This window comes from Chiloscyllium plagiosum, chromosome 10, assembly GCF_004010195.1.
Source record: "Chiloscyllium plagiosum isolate BGI_BamShark_2017 chromosome 10, ASM401019v2, whole genome shotgun sequence".
Classification (NCBI taxonomy): domain Eukaryota; kingdom Metazoa; phylum Chordata; class Chondrichthyes; order Orectolobiformes; family Hemiscylliidae; genus Chiloscyllium; species Chiloscyllium plagiosum.
In genome coordinates, this window is record NC_057719.1 from 23,777,900 (window position 1) to 23,796,541 (window position 18,642).

An 18,642-nucleotide genomic window follows, 5' to 3' on the forward strand; every position below is an offset into this window, starting at 1 on the left:
GGAACAGGAGAATCGACGTTTCGGGCATTAGCACTCGGGCATTAGTGTTCCTCATTCCTGAAGAAGGGCTAATGCCCGAAACATCGATTCTCCTGTTCCCTAGATGCTGCCTGACCTGCTGCGCTTTTCCAGCAACACATTTCCATCTCTGATCTCCAGCATCTGCAGACCTCACTTTCTCCACATTCACAATATGCACAATCAGGTGGATTGTCAATATATAAATCCTTTTGATACCAGTGGCAGGTGTTAAGAGCAGGAGACTCTCCTAGTCAGCTATTCTTCATGCAGAGTGTGTCACTCAAGGTATATAGGTTCTGTTGACTGGCCAGCAACCTGTTCTAAGTCAATCTAGCTATGGAAACAATCATACACAAGTGTTTTGTCAGCCTCATATGTTGTCAGATGTGAGATCCCTCTAAATCTATTCCATGGACAATTTTGTGGACAACTACCATGCTAAAAACACAGAAACAGGAGTGCAGTATTCAGCCTAGCAAGCCTACTCTGCTATTCAGTTAAATCATGACCGATCCTTTACCTCAACATCACTTTCCCACACTATCTCCATATCCCCAGTAACATTAGACTCCTGAAATCTATTGATTTCTGTCTTGAACATATTCAATAATCGGGGTAACAATTCCCAAAGGTTCACCACCCCCTGAGTGAAGAAATTCCTCCTCTTCGCAATCTTAAATAGCCTACTCCTTGTCCTGAGAATAGGTCCTTGGTTTTAGAATTGTAGTCAGGCAAAACATCTTATCTAAATACATCCTTTTACACCCTGTAAAACTTTTGTACATTTCAATGAGGTTACCTCTATCTATTTGAAAATACATCCAGTCTTGTTACTATCACTTCATAGGAAATTCTGCCATTCTGGAGAATAATCAGCTGAATCTCAGACAAAGAGACCAAAACTGTACAGAATACTCTAAGTGAAGTGTCACCAATGTTCTATAAAAATTGAGCAAGAGATTTTTGCTCTTATACACAAATCCCCTTATGATGAAAGTCAATATAGCAGTTGACTTCCTGTTTCCTTGTTGCACCTGCAAGCTGAAGTTTCATGATTAATAAAGAAGGACCCTTTGTGCCCACACTTCACAACTCTTACTATTTAAAATAGTTTGCCTTTCTGTCTTTTCCACCAAATTGAATAATTTCACAGTTGTTCATATATATGTGCTCCGTCACTTAGTCTATTCAAGTCCTCACGAAGCCTAAGACCATAAGACCATAAGACATAGGAGTGGAAGTAAGGCCATTCGGCCCATCGAGTCCACTCCGCCATTCAATCATGGCTGATGCGCATTTCAGCTCCACTTACCAGCGTTCTCCCCGTAGCCCTTAATTCCTCTAGACAACAAGAATCTATCAATCTCGGCCTTGAAGACATTTAGCGTCCCGGCTTCCACTGCACTCCGTGGCAATGAATTCCACAGGCCCACTCTCTGGCTGAAGAAATGTCTCCGCATTTCTGTTCTGAAATGACCCTCTCTAATTCTAAGGCTGTGTCCACGGGTCCTAGTCTCCTCGTTTAACTGAAACAATTTCCTAGCATCTACCTTTTCCAAGCCATGTATTATTTTGTACGTCTCTATTAAGTCTCCCCTTAATCTTCTAAACTCCAACGAATACAATCCCAGTATCCTCAGCCGTTCTTCATATGTTAGACCTGTCATTCCAGGGATCATCCGTGTGAATCTCCGCTGGACACGTTCCTGTGCCAGTATGTCCTTCCTGAGGTGTGGGGACCAAAACTGGACATAGTACTCCAAATGGGGCCTAACCAGCGCTTTATAAAGTCTTAGTAGTACATCTCTGCTTTTATATTCCAGCCCTCTTGAGATAAGAGACAACATTGCATTCGCTTTCTTAATCATGGACTCAACCTGCATGTTTACCTTTAGAGACTCCTCGACGTGCACTCCCAGATCCCTTTGTGCTTTGGCTTTATTAATTTTCTCACCATTTGGAAAGTAGTCTATGCTTTTATTCTTTTTGTCAAAGTGCAAGACCTCGCACTTGCTCACGTTAAATTCCATCAGCCATTTCCTGGACCACTCTCCCAACCTGTCTAGATCCTTCTGTAGCCTCCCCACTTCCTCAGTACTACCTGCCTGTCCACCTAACTTCGTATCATCGGCAAACTTCGCTAGAATGCCCCCGGTTCCCTCATCCAAATCATTAATATATAATGCGAACAGCTGTGGCCCCAGCACCGAACCCTGCGGGACACCGCTCGTCACCGGCTGCCATTCTGAAAAAGAACCTGTTATCCCAACTCTCTGCCTTCTGTTAGACAGCTAATCCTCAATCCATCCCAGCAGCTCATCTCGAACACCATGGGCCCTCACCTTGCTCAGCAGCCTCCCGTGTGGCACCTTATCAAAGGCCTTTTGAAAGTCTAGATAGACCACATCCACTGGGTTTCCCTTGTCTAACCTACTTGTTACCTCTTCAAAAAATTCCAACAGGTTTGTCAGGCATGACTTCCCTTTAGTAAATCCATGTTGACTTGTTCTAATCAGACTCTGCTCTTCCAAGAATTTAGAAACCTCATCCTTAATGATGGATTCTAGAATTTTACCAACAACCGAGAATGCCTCATGGCATTCTCCTCACAACTTAGGTTCTGCCTTCCTGTGTAGCTGCTTCTTTCTTCCCCAGCTCTCCTCCCCCTTGTCATCTGCCCATTTCAGACAGTGTCGTGCCTTTTTCATATGAGTTTCCCTCAATAAATTGTTCTTGAAGCAAGAGGAAGTGTAATGCCAGGTTGATGAGCCTGCAGCAACATTATGTAATATTCATCTGCCAGTATCCCCATATCAGATTAATTGTCTGCAGTGTTCCTCTTGACAAGAAACAATTTCTTAAGATTGTATTCTGTGTTGCTGGAGGCAGGAGTGCTGTTACAAGATGAAGCTGCCTTCTCCACAGCATAATGATACAAGCATAGCATTAAAAGGAAGCATTAAAAAAAAGTCACTGGTTTCCCTTGGCTGGATTTAAATTGTAGTCCTAAAGGTAAAAGGATGCTTTATATCACACCAGACCACTGAATATCCTTTAACATCAGTTTTTCACTTCTTTGTCAGATCATATCAAAAACATATTACATTTGCTTGTTCATGCAAACATAGTAACAAATGTACTTGGAGCTGTTATTGGCCATTTGAAACCTGGAGCCTATTTCTCATTTGATTGGGTAATGTATTATGAACGTTAATATTTAATTTTGTGGGGTCTTGCATTTTGAAGGATTGTAAACAAGTGCATTTGTTTTAAGTTCTGTGAAGATATTTTGATTGTATGAAGGGCGGTGTGTGTTAACCAGCTTTGCATCTTAGGCCATAAGTGGGGAAAGGTCATTCAGCCTATCAAGTCTTATCCACCGTTCAATGAGAACAGGGTTGATCTGATAACCCTAAGCCCCAGTTTCCTGCCTTTGAGTCCCTTTCTGTCCAAGTCAGCCTTAAATATATTGAATAACCCAGCATCAACAGTAGTCTCTGGTAAAGAACCCATAGATTCACAGCCCTCCCAGAGAAGAAATTCTTCCTTATCTCTGTCTTGAATGAGTGAAGTCAAAAGTCACATGATACCGGGGTATAGTCCAATAGGTTTATTTGAAGCCACAACCTTTCAGTGCCCCGTTTCTTCCTCAGGCAGCTAGTGAGAGACAATACATCAGACACAGAATGTATCCGAAGTATTCTCTCTCACTAACTACCTGAAGAAGGAGCGAGGGCTCCAAAAGCTTGCAGCTTCGAATAAACCTGTTGGACTATAACCCAATATTGTGTGATTTTTGTCTTTGTCCACCCCAGCACTAGCACCTCCACATCTTAAATGAATGACCCTTTTTTCTCAGGTTATGGCCTCTCGTCCTAGACTCTTCCACAAGAGGGAACAACCCTCCCACATCATGTTCACTGAGAATCTTGTAGGTTTCAATAAGCTTGTCTCTTATTCTTTTAAATTCCAACAAGTTCAGGCATAGCATATTCAACCTCTCCTCATAAAACAATCCCTCCATACCTGGTATCATCCTAGTGAACCTTCTCTGGACTGCCTCCAATGCCAAAATATCTCTCCTAAGGGATCCAAAACTATTCACAGCATTATCTTCATTGAATAGATTTTGTTTTATAATAAATCAATAACGTGGTGCTTATTTATTAAAGAAACCTGTTTAATTGGTCTCTACTTTAAATTTAATATCGAGAAAGCATATGATTGACCATATCAGTAACTGGGTAAAACAAGTACTTTTTTGTTGTAATGTATGGATTATTGCTGTTAAAAAGGGAGAAAGGGGCCATGCAATCCTCCTATGTAGATCATAACACATGGCTCATCTCACCCTTAAAAATATTCAAAGTCTTTGAATTTACTGGTCCGGGAAGAAAATTGCATACCTGAAAGAAAAAGTCTCCATCTTAAACCAATTATTTTTAAATTTTGTGTCCTTGTTCTCCCCACAAGAAGAATATACTTTCACCTTCCCCTCTGTCAAGTCTCCTCTGGGTCTTATATATTTCAATAAGATGTCTTGTTCTTCTAAACACAAATGGATACAGGCACTCTTTCCTCATAAGACAACCTTTCATCCCAGAAATTAGCCGAGTGAATCTACTTTGCACTGCATGTAATACAAATATACTCTTTCCTAAAGAGGGAGACTAAAATTTTATACTGTGTTCCAGATGTGGTCAGCAATCCCCTTCAAACTGTAACAAAAGTTTCCAAGGGCTTATGCCCAAAACATAGATTCTCCTGCTCCTCGGTTGCTATCTGACCTGCTGTGCTTTTCCAGCACCACACTCTTAACAAAATTTTCCTACTTTTATATTCCATTTCCCTCGTAATATTTTCTTTCACCTGATGTACCTGCATACTTTTTTTTTTGTCATTCTCATGTACCAGGATAGCTAGATACACTTATACTACAAAATACTGCAATCTCTCCCCATTTAAATAACCTGCCGCTTTGTTATTCTTCCTGCTAGAACGGAAAATGTCACATTTTCACACATTATATCCCATTGTAGGCATCTTTTGTCCTATTCATAAATACTATCTTCATGTCATCAACAAATGTAGCTGCCACAAATAATCAGTCCTTTTATCAATGTCATTGATGTAAACTGTAAATAACTGAGGCTGTGGCACTGCAGTGGCTATATAGAGTCATAGAGATGTACAGCATGGAAACAGACTCTCCGGTCCAACTCATCCATGCCAACCAGATATCCTAACGCAATCTAGTCCCACCTGCCAGCACCTGGCCTATATTTCTCCAAATCCTTCCTATTCGTATACCCATCCAAATGCCTTTTAAATGTTGCAATTGTACCAGCCTCACCACGTCGTCTGGCAGCTCATTCCATATAGGTACCACCCTCTGTGTGAAAGGGTTGCCCTTTAGGTCTCTTTTATATCTTTCCCCTCTAACTCTAATCCTATGCCCTCTAGTTCTGGACTCCCCCACCCCAGGTAAGTGTTTCGGTTAGTTTATCCTATCCATGTCCCTCATGATTTTATAAAACTCTATAAAGTCACCCTTCAGCCTCCGGCTCTCCAGGGAAAACAGCCCCAGCCTATTCAACCTCTCCTTATAGCTCAAATTCTCAAATCCTGGCAACATCCTTGTAAATCTTTTCTGAACCCTTTCAAGTTTCACTTCCTATCTTCCTCATAGGAAGGAGACCAGAATTGCATGCAATATTCCAACAGTGGCCTAACCAATGTCCTGTACAGCTGCAACATGACCTCCTAACTCCTGGATTCAGTACCCTGACCAATAAAGGAAAGCATACCAAACACCTTCTTCACTATCCTATCTACCTGCGACCCCACGTTCAAGGAGCTATGAACCTGCACTCCAAGGTCTCTTTGTTCAGCAACACTCCCTAGGACCTTACCATTAAGTGTATAAGTCCTGCTAAGATTTGCTTTCCCAAAATGCAGCACCTTGCATTTATCTGAATTAAACTCCATTTGCCACTTCTCAGCCCATTGGCCCATTTGATCAAGATCCCATTGTAATCGGAGGTAACCTTCTTCACTGTCCACTGCACCTCCAATTCTGGTGTCATCTGCAAACTTACTAACTATACCTTTTATGTTCACATCCAAATCATCTATATAAATGATGTAAAGTAATGGACCCAGCAACGCTCCTTGTGGCACTGGAGGTCACAGGCTTCCAGTCTGAAAAACAACCCTCCACCACCATCCTCCGTCTTCTACCTTTGAGCCAGTTCTGTATCCAAATGGCTAGTTCTCCCTTAATTCCATGAGATTTAACCTTGCTAACCAGTCTCCCATGGGGAACCTTGTCAAACGCCTTTCTGAAGTCCATATAGATCACATCTACCACTCTGCCCTCATCAATCCTCTTTGTTACTGCTTCAAAAAATCCAATCAAATTTGTGAGACATGACTTCCCACTCACAAAGCCATGTTGACTATCCCTAATCAGTCTTTGAGTTTCCAAATGCATGTACATCCTGGGTCTCAGGATTCCCTCCAACAACTTGCCCACCACCAACATCAGGTTCATTGGTCTATAGTTCCCTGGATTTTCCTTACCACCTTAACTCATTTATGCTTACTCAGTTTTTTTTCTGTTAGCTAACCAATCCTCTTTCCATGTTAATATATTACTCACTGTGCCATACACTTTTATTTTGTGTCATAACCTGTCATGTGGCAGCTTGCCAAATTCAAGCAAATCATTTCAGACTCACAATTAATGTTTAAAATATATTGCATGTTCTATTATAAGAAATCATACTAGTTAATTCAATCAGTCAGATCTAACAATTACAAAAAATACCAAAATAAGTGACCAATTAAATTGGTCAGTGACAAGAATTTGAAAAAGAAACTTTAGCCAGGTAATTAGGTGATCTCAATACTTCTTCCTGGAATAATATTGAGGGAACACATAACACCTATCAGATACAAGAGTGAAGGTTTCATTTGAAAGACAGCACTTTGACAGTATTGCATTCCTTTAGTATTTCAGCAGAGCATTTGCCGAGATTATGTGCTCAAGTTCTGGGGTGGGATTTGAACACACAACAGTCTAATGCAGGCAATAGTAATGCAGGCAATAAGTTGAAAATTTATCCTGACATGTTAAAATTACACACAATGAGCATTCTTTAGTATCGCATATGTCCTATAATTTCAATAAACTAGAAACTTTTTTCCAATCAGCAATGATTCCTTTGAAATAATCCACTAATGAACTTACTATTCATTTTGAACTTTTGGCTTGAACATGAATAATACATTTTTCACTGTAAATTTCTTAGAGGTGAAAACACTGCAACCAACAAGGGAATTAAGGAAAGTAAGCCATCATTGAATAGGAGAGAATCAATCAAAATATGTCATTCCAGATAACAGCATAGAAATTGCTATTGAATGTGTTCTGAATAGGAGTCAACATTTGTCTTGATTCTATTAAAGCTATTAAAGCAGCTAACTCTTCATATTAAATACTGCATAATATGTCTCATTATGTGACAGTTTTCTAGTTTTTTTTGTGGGTGTGGGCAACACTGTCAAGGCCAGCATTTGTTGCTTATCTTTAACTGCTCTGGGGAACCATCTTTTGAACTATAGTCTATCTGTTGCGATGCTGCTAGGAATAGAATCAAATCCTGGTATATATGCTGATGGTCATTAGGCCCAAGGAGTCCACACCAACCCTCCGAAGAGTAATCCACGTAGACCCATTGCCCTAACCTATTACTCTACATTTACCCCTGACTAATGCACCTAACCCACACATCCCTGAACAATATGAGCAATTTAGCATGGCCAATTCACCTGACCTGAACACCTTTGAGGGAGGAAACCGGAGCACCCAGAGGGGACCCATACAGACACGGGGAGAATGTGCAAACTCCACATAGGCAGTTGCCCTGAGCCTGGAATCGAATCCAGCTCCTTGGCGCTGTGAGGCAGCAGTGCTAACCACTGAGCCACTGTGCCACCCTAGGGAATGCAAGGTTTCAGTCCAGTGACAATGCGAGAAAAACAATATGATTTCAAGTCCAAATGGTGTGTGGCCTCATGGGACTGTGTAGGTAATGGTGTTCCCATGTGCCTCAATCTTTTGACCTCATCGGTGACTGAGGTCATGGGTTTGGATTTGCGTGAGTTGCTACAGTGCAGTTGTGTCTGCTATCTGCTGCTACTTTGCATAGATAGTGGAGGGAGTGAATATTTTAGTTGGTGGATGGAATGCTGATCAAATGAGTTCTTTAGTCTTCTACGGTGTTGAACTTCCTGAGTGATTTTGAAGTTGCACTCATCCATGAAGGCAAGTAGAAAGTATTCCATCTGACTACTGGCTTTGACAGTGAACAGATTTTGGGTAGCTAGGAGATGAGTTTCATGCCATGGAATTCACAGCTTTTAACTTGGTCTTGTAGTTACACTTTTTGTATGACTGATCTAGTTCAGTTGTTTTACACTTCTTTCTCATACATACATTAACAGTTACTATAAAGCATCTTTCTATTCCAAGTAATCTGACCAAGTAGCCTGTCAATTCTATGCAATCTCAATGCGTCCCTGGAATCCTAGTTTACCACTGTTTTGCAATTTGTTTAATTACTTCTGAAGTTCCCAAGGAGTCCAATTCTGACGTTTTCAGTAGCCATTTTGAAAATAACTGAAAATAAAATTTCAGTGTGTTTGGCAATCACTTTGACATATGTACTGCAAAGATATATATTTGCCTTCTCTTAAGTAACCCTGTGCAGTCATTATCAAACCTGAACTAATCCAATTTAGCTTAATAATAGAAATCACCAGGATGCTCCGAAAAATTGACCAAGTCAGATTCAGATGGCATCATCAGCAGTTTAAAGAAGCCATGTGCAGTTTCCACTTTCTGTTAGAGACATGCAATGGGCTCAAATTATTCCAAAGTTGCATTTCACAAACTGCATTGCAGAACATTAGTAACAGAGTTAATGTGAAGATTTCAATCTTTAAAAAAATTTAATCTGGATCTGAATTCTCTAAGAGTTGATTCTTAAGCAATAGTTTAAGACAATCGAAATGACGGCCTGAAAGATAGCAATGAATTCAATCAATTTCCATTTCCATTTCTCACAACAATAATGATTTTCCTACAACCAATTGTAAGATCTTTGTTAAAATGAGTCTATGAAATAATCTGTAAATGAGCTGGAAATACTCCCTTTGCAGTTTTACAATTAAATATCTACATGGAAACTTTTATGATCAACAAGGGAGACCACAGTGACAGGTATCTTGATCATTAGGAATAATGAAACAGCAGAACCTTGAGCTGTCAGATATCCCACTGAAGATGTCATTCATCAGTTGTTGCAAATGAGTAATTTATTAGGCTGGATCTCTCATTGCAAGCAGAGTAGTTTATTTAGTGCTTTTACAGTGACAGTATTCATATCTGATGAGGTTTTCATTGCAATGTAATTTGTGAATGTAGTGCACCATCAGCATATATACCAGGATTTTAAATGTGAAGATGGGAATTTGAACATTGGTTTTAACTACACTTCTTGTCCATGTAAATTATCTTTAAGGTGCAACATGATGTATTTACTAAGTAATTGTCATCTGTATTGTTTTTCTTTGTCCGATAGCTTGAACATTTGAGCATTTGTTGCACAAAATTGTATGCATGTCCATTTAACTGTACAATATACCAAGTACACTCCAATGATTTAGATGTTAAGGTTACAAATATAGAATATAAACTTATTTCTGATTAACTTGCTCAAAACATATTCATTAAGTACCTCCAATTTACTTGTTACCACAATCAACCAGAATAGATTCAGTAGCACTACATTTACATGGCAGCCATAAAACTTCCTGGAGTTTTCAAACTTGCCACCTATCCCAGAGGGATTCAGTTTGTTTTCCTACTGGTACTGGCAACATTGTTGCCCTTGGGAAAATTCCTACAATATTTTCTGCAGAGATAACATATACCCTTTCTCTGTTTCTGCAGCTCTAGCCAATCATGTCACTTACTTAGCAGAAGATTGAGCAGTTAGATACACTCAGATTACAAGTCAATGATGATAATAAATGTTTACCAGTCTTGGGTTTCCAAACAGCAAAATAAATATATCTCCCTAGAACAGTCATCATATTCAATTAATGTTCGTATTATGTTATTTTTATTACCTTAAATTCTGTGATCAGTTCAGACAACATAAAATGAAATTGCTTTATTCTTTTCTTGATAAAGAATTGCTAATTTAACTGAAGGGTGAAATTATGATTCTGAATATCTTTTCAACTTTGTTATATTCCTAATTTTGTTTGCAAGAGTATCCATAAATGATTTTGCAATAAGATTTTGCTTCTGTGTTCTGCCTGGGCAAGATGATTAGGGAACAAATCCATGACAATTCACTTTGGTGTCACATTCTACCTACACATTTATATGCAGTCATTCCTGTTCACTTAAGCAAGTTAGAAGTGACTTGAAGAATTGCTTTGTAAATGGTTGATTGATGTCCACAATTGCTGTTTCTAGAATTTGAAAGTTGCCAGCAATATATAAAGTGAGAATGAGAATGACCATTACGGGATTCAGCAGTCCATACTTTGTGACGCTGTCACATTCCAAATCCTCCTTTAACTCCTCCCGTAGGGCATCTGTTTGCACAATCTAAACTCCCCCTATACATGTCACACCAATCAATAAAACTTAGTTAGAGCCTGCAGATCCTAAGGGTTTTCTCTTCACAGCTTCACCTCAATGGCTTCAGCTGCAACTGTCATTTTCAGCCCTTTTGTCCCCTTGGCAGAATTGAGTTGCCTTTCTTACACGATTTCACTCTTTATACCATTTCCCAATGGTGTAAACAAAGACACTGAACAATGACCCTTTCTACCTCTGAACTGGTTAACAGTATAGCAACTTTGGTGCACAATGAACTGAAAGTTGTTACTTTTGTGTCAGCACTCAATGCAATGTGTCAAAGCAGCTTGTGTTCCAGCCAAGGGCACAGAACATGCAGCATGTCGGAGCAACAAAGTAAGCTGCACTGATTCACAAAATACAACTCAGGATGATATGTTAATTAAAGTAAAACTTGTAATTGTAAATTAAGTACTAAAGGATATATTATGAAGTGCCACCATAAATCCTACTTGGTTGACATATAAACATTTCTGTAGGAAGTTTAATATAACTATTATTTTATATATTATCACAACATCTGGCTACTTTTGCATATGAGACGCAAGCTATAAAACTGCATATATGTAGAAATTTACAGCATGAAACAAGGTCATTCAGCTCATCATGTCCATCCTATGCCATATTATATTCTGCATTGGGTGTATGGTAACACCCTTAAACAGAAACCTGTTTACCGAAAAAAGACTGTTTAAGATGTTAAGCCCATTCCCTGTTAGAATATGTCATTGTAAAAGAATATATCATATGTCATGAAACATACAATAAGGCATGATTTATACAAAGTACTTGAAATCTCTTGAAGCTTTGAAAGGCAAAACTATTGGCCCAAATTTGCAATCTGTGTCAGAATCACTATTTCCTATTTCAGACCTGTCTCCAACACAGGAACTTTCATAGTAGAGACTGTACTGTCCTGGCATAGAACAGTGGAGAGGGTCTTCATGGAAAGTCTTCATGGAGGGTCTTTTTATTGGGGCGGGCATCAAACAGGAAATTTAAGTCACAAGCAATAAAGCTACAGCTGTAATTATGGTCTTAATCTGCTTCTAGATATTTTAATCTGCATAGAGATAAAGAAGATTAAATCAGTTACAACGCCAAATACAATAAATTCCTGGATTGTGTATGAGATGATTTTCTGGCTCAATACATTGAGGAACCAACTAGAGGACAGACCACTCTTGACTGGGTGCTGTGTATCAGAAAGGATTAATTGGCAATCTAATTGTGTGAGGCCCCTTAGAGTAAAGTGACGGTAATATGACAGAATTATTCTTGAAGGTGGAGAGTGACATAATTGATTTTGAGACTTGGGTCCTGAATCTAAGTAGAGGAAACTACGCAGGATAGTGAAACAGAAGCTAGCTATGACAAATTGTGGAGCATTATGTAAAGGGATGACAGTGAATAGGCAATAGCAAATGTGGGAAAACTGCCTTGGCCATGGCTAACAAGGGTAATTATGGATAGTATTAGATCCAAGGAAGCGATGTATAAATTGATCAAAAGGAGCAGCAGACCTGAGAATTGGGCAAAGGGTTGATTAAGATGGGGAAAATAGAAGACAGGACTGATAATATAAACTGATTGTTAAAGGTTTCCATAGGTATCTGAAGAGAAAAAGATTATTGTGAACAAATGTAGATCCCTTTCAATCAGAAAAAGGGTAAGTTAGGTTAGGGAACAAACTGATAGTGAAACAATTAAAAACATTGTTTGATTCTGCCTTCATAAATGAGGTCACAAATAACGTTACAAAATATTGGTGACACGTGGTCTAGTGAGGGAGAGGAACTGAAGAAAATCAGTATTTGAAGGGAAATGGTGTTGACGGCACGGTGGCACAGTGGTTAGCACTGCTGCCTCACAGCGCCAGAGACCCGGGTTCAATTCCCGACTCAGGCAACTGACTGTGTGGAGTTTGCACATTCTCCCCGTGTCTGCGTGGGTTTCCTCCGGGTGCTCCGGTTTCCTCCCACAGTCCAAAGATGTGCAGGTCAGGTGAATTGGCCATGCTAAATTGCCCGTAGTGTGGGGTAAATGTAGGGAAATGGGTGGATTGCGCTTCGGCGGGTCGGTGTGGACTTGTTGGGCCGAAGGGCCTGTTTCCACACTGTAAGTAATCTAATCTAATCTAATCTAAAACTGCTGGGATTATAGAATTCCTACAGTATAGAAGCAGGCCATTCGGCCCAGTGAGTCCACACTCACCTGTTGAAGAGCATCCCATCCAGACTCAGTCATGACCTTTTTCCTGTAATCCTGCATTTCCCATGGCAAACCATCTAACCTTCATATATAGTCATAGAGATGTACAGCACGGAAACAGACCATTCGGTCCAATTCATCCATGCTAACCAGATATCCCAACCTAATCTGGTCCCACTTGCCAGCACACGGCCCATATCCATCTAAACCCTTCCTATTCATATACCCATCCAGAAGCCTTTTACATGTTGCAATTGTACCAGCCTCCACCACGTCCATACACATACCACCCTCTGCGTGAAAGGGTTGCCCCTTAGGTCTCTTTTATGTCTTTCTTCGCTCACCTAAACCTATGCCCTCTAGGTCTGGATTCCCCCACCCCAGGGTTGATAGGCTTTGACAATTTATCCTATCCCTCATAGAATCATAGAGATGTACAGCATGGAAACAGACCCTTTGGTCCAACCCGTTCATGCCAACCAGATATCCCAACACAATCTAGTCCCACCTGCCAGCACACAGCCCATATCCCTCCAAACCCTTCCTATCACCCCTCAGCCTCCGACACTCCAGGGAAAACAGCCCCAGCCTGTTCAACCTCTCCCTATAGCTCAAATTCTCAACATCCTTGTAAATCTTTTCTGAACCCTTTCAAGTTTCACTTCCTATCTTTCTCATAGGAAGGAGACCAGAATTGCACGCAATATTCCAGCAGTGGTCTAACCAATGTCCTATACAGCCGCAACATGACCTCTCAACTCCTGTACTCAGTACCCTGACCAATAAAGGAAAGCATACCAAATGCCTTCTCCATTATCCTATCTACCCGCAACTCCACTTTCAAGGAACTATGAAATTGCACTCCAAGGTCTCTGTTCAGCAACATTCCCTAGGATCACCATTAAGTGTATAAGTCCTGCACTGATTTGCTTTCCCAAAATGCAGCACCTTGCATTTATCTAAATTAAACTCCATCTGCCACTTCTCAGCCCATTGGCCCATCTGGTCAAGATCCCGTTGTAATCTGAGGTAACCTTCTTCGCTGTCCACTACACCTCCAATTTTGGTGTCATCTGCAAACTTACCAACCATACCTCATATGATTTCATCCAAATCATTAATATAAATGACAAAAAGTAGTGGACCTAGCACCGATCCTTGTGGCACTCCACTGATCACATACCTCCAGTCTGAAAAACAACCTTCCACCACCACCCTCTGTCTTCTACCTTTGAGCCAGTTCTGCATCCAAATGGCAAGTTATCCTTGTATTTCATGAGATCTAACCTTGCTAACTAGTCTCCTACATGGAACACCTTGCTGAAGTCCATTTAGATCATGTCTACCCCTCTGCCCTCATCAATCCTCTTTGTTACTTCTTTAAAACCTCAATCAAGTTCGGGTTTGAGAGTCAAAGGGGGTCAACTAGCTTGTATAGACTTTAATAAATTTTAACTGTTTGCAGAAGTCGCGAATTGCATCTCGTGTGTGAAACCTTGGGAAAAGAACCTAACATGTTAGCACATCTTTGATCTGTGGGAGGAAACCGGACCACCCGAAGGAAACTCACGCAGACAAGGGGGGATGTGCAAGCTCCACACAGACAGTCACCCAAGAGTGGAATCAAACCCACCTCCCTGGCATTATGAGGCAGCACTGAGCTAACATGCTGCCCATATTATGGCATAGGGAGACGTGGGCGTCCAGATACAGCAGACGCTGAAAGTAAGCAGGCAAGTGCAGCAAGCACTGAAGTAGGCAAATAGTACATTAGTCTACATCAGAGAGGATTTGAATACAGGAACAAGGATGTCTTGCTGCAATTGCACAGGGCCATGGTGAAACCACATCTGGAGGATTGTGAGCAGTTTTGGTCTCCTTACCTGAGAAGGTTTCTGGCTATGAAGGGAGTGTAACAACAATTTACCAGACTAATTCCAGGTCTGCCCTATGAAGAGACATTGGAATGGCCAGGAGTATATTCATTGGAACTGAGCAAACGTTTGGGTTGGGTGGAGGGGTCAGTCTCTTAGCAAACTATAAAATTCTAATAAGACTAAACAGGGGAAACACAGGAAAATATTCCCAATGACCAGGGAGGCCACAACCAGGGTCACAGTCGAAGGATATGGGATAATTAGGAGACAATTTAGCACTGAGATGTGAAGAAATTCTTCACTCAGACAGTGGTGAGCCTGTGGAATTCTCTGCCACAGAAGCAATGAAAGCCAACATTGAATTTGTTCAAGAAAGAATTCAATACAGTTCTTCAAGTTAAAGGGATCAAAGGTATGGGGAGAAAGTGAGAACAAGGTACTGAGTTGGATGATCAGCCATGGTCATATTCAACGGTGGGGCAGGCTTGAAGGGCCAAGTGGCATCTAAGTGAGATGGGGGAGAGGGTGGGGTGAAGGTGGGTGGGCAGGCAGGATGGCAAGTGGGTGAGTGGGTAGGGTGGAAGCTGGGTAAGGGTTAGGTTGTGAGTAGGTGAGGTGATAACTTGGCAAATAGATCTGGATGATCACTTTCTCTCACACATTTAGTGATTGCCTCTTATATTACAACACGTATTTGACATCACCACTGTTTTGTGGGGAGTGTACATTCCTTCAGATCTTTCCATACAACTGTCCAAGCTGATGTAGTTGTATTACGTATGTATATGTTATTGCACTCACTATGAACTGCAATTGAGTTCAGCCAGAAGCAGAAAAGGTGAGTGTAAGGGTGACCTTTAATGAAGCTAGTTGTATATAATTTATGGCACTGTAACAATCCAAATCAGCTCTCTGTTTTTTTTTTCAAAATTCTCAAGATGTGTCAGACTGATCAATAAAACATATTCAGATCCCGCAAGATCCTGAAAGATGGTTCTTTCAGAGCATGACTATGCAAGCCACTTCACATCACTATTCACATCATTATTCACTTCATTCATCTTCACTGCTTGCTCGTACTATTCCATGTCATACATTGTTGCAACTGGCTTCATGCCAAGCAGTACCCTGCAATAGATAGTTACTGTACAGACCAGGCAGACTAACAGCTGCATGTGTGCAGTTTTGAATGGCAGTTTTGCAACTCAAAAGTTTGCAGCAGTTTTAAGATCTCTCAGTGATTTTGCAATCAGAGACCTGAAAATTCAGATTCAGGATGAAGTAAACAATCTGACATTAACAAACTTGCCGTGTACAGTTCATCACCTTTTTTTTTGAGAAAAGATATACATGCATCAGAAGCAATGCAGAGAAGAAATCACAGAACTTATTCCTGAGGAGGGGGGAGTGGTTTGTGCTCATGAGTAAAGCTTGACAAGGCTAGACTTTGTCCATTTGAGTTCAGAAGAATGAGAGGTGATCTTACTGAAACATATGAGGGCACTTGAGAGCATGGATGCTCTCTTCTTGTGGAAGAGACTGGCACTAGAGAAAACCAGTTGAAAAATAAGGGGTCTGCCATTTTAAATGAAGATGAGGGGATTTTGTTTCTCTCAGTGGGTATGATACTTTGGCATTTTCTCCCCTACAGAGTGGGGGTGGTAGCATTATTAAATATTTTTAAATAAGAAGTAAATACTTACAACCAGATCCTTTGTACCTCAGAGTTCTGCAATCTTTCTCCATTCACTGCTTTTCTACTTTTTATACTAAAGTGAACAAGTTCACAGTTTTCCACATTATTTTCACTTACCCATACTCAATTAATGCTTTGCAGACTCCTTATGTCCTCTTCACAACTTTCTTGACTGGGAAGATAGACAAATGTTTTCAGATATGTAAAGATGTAACGTTGAGGTCACAATTAGACTAGCCATGATTGTAATGCATGGCAGAGCAGGTTTGAGGGATCATGTGCTCTACTCCCACCCCTAATTCATATCTTCGTATGTAGATTATATCTGACAGCCAACTTAAGCACAGCAACCTATACACAAATAGCATGTGATAATGATAAGACATTATATTCTCTTTATTCATGTTGGTTGAAGGGTAAATATTGGCAAGGAGAATATAGGAGAACTTACTTTAAAGAGTGCCGTGGGATGTTTTACACCCACCTGAAGGAAAATCTTCAGCTTATTGTCCCACTCAGCAGACTAAATCTAAAAACAATGTACAGCATCCGTATTTTTTTTAAAATGAGACAGGCACTGGTATAGCAGTAACATCTTGGGGCTAGTCACTCCAGCTCCACCCCAATACACTGTGGGTGTGGGTTCAAATCCCACTATAGCAGATATTAAAATTTGACTTCAGTTTAAAAGTTAGTCTAATGGAGATCATGTTATCATTGTTGCTCTTGTTAAAAACAAACTGGCTCACTATCCTCTTTAGGGAAGGAAATCTGTGTCTTTACCTGGTCTGGACTACATATAACTCCAAACCCACAGCAATGTGGTTGCTACTTAACTGACCTCTGCCCTGGTACTAACAAGCCACTCAGTACAAGGTGCAATTTGGGAAGGGTATTAAATGTGGCCTAGCAAGTAACACCAACATCTCATGACTCCCAAAACCGACTGGGTTCAGTACTGGTGCATTGGCTGAGATTTTGTGTTCACATACTGGTAGCAGCACTACAGCTCACAATGTTTTGAATTAGAGATAAAATTGTCTCCACAGATCTATGCCTGCAAGGAAGTGTGTTAAGATCAAATGCTAGGCTCCTATACAAGTGGCATGGTTAAGATGAAAAATCTGGTGGAATTGGAGTTGTGTTTGCAAAACATACTCTTGAAAGGCTTGTGCTGTTTCATCACATGATATGAAACCAGACAATACACATCCCAATTTCTGGGTTGTTGTGTCACAACTGACATAATTAGCAGAACATGTCTATTCCACAAGTCAATGAGGTGGAAAGCAGGAAAAATGGGTGCAAGGATAGCCTGAAAATGTTTCTAACAATCTGCAATTAAGGTTTTCAAGATTGTTCCCATAGCTCCTTCTGTGTTTACCAACCCATATTTAATCATCAGAATATGAATAAACACTGTGTACATGGGATCAATCAAAAAATGCCAGTTGCAAAATCATGTATTTCATTATTAAATCACAAAGATCCTGCCAGTTTTCCCTTTAGTTGCATTCAATTTACAGCTGATTGCAAAGTAAGACTGATCCCTTTTGAAATCATATGAAGAGTAGTCAGTAAACTTATAATTTCGTAGGTAAGATAGAGTCATAGTCATAGAGATGTACAGCACGGAAACAGACCCTTTGGTCCAACCTGTCCATGCCAACTAAATATCCCAACCCAATATAATCCCACCTGCCAGCACCTGGCCCATATCCCTCCAAACCCTTCCTATTCATATACCCATCCAAATGCCTCTTAAATGTTGGAATTCTACCAGCCTCCACCACTTCCTCTGGCAGCTTATTCCATACCTCTGTGTGACAAAGTTGCCCCTTAGGTCTCTTTTATATCTTTCCCCTCTCACCCTAAACCTATGCCCTCTAGTTCTGGGCTCCCCAACCCCAGCGAAAAGACTTTGTCTATTTATCCTATCCATGCCCCTCATAATTTTGTAAACCTCTATAAGGTCACCCCTCAGCCTCCGACGCTCCAGAGAAAACAGCCCCAACCTGTTCAGCATCTCCCTGTAGCTCAGATCCTCCAAACCTGGCAACATCCTTGTAAATCTTTTCTGAACCCTTTCAAGTTTCACAACATCTTTCCGATAGGAA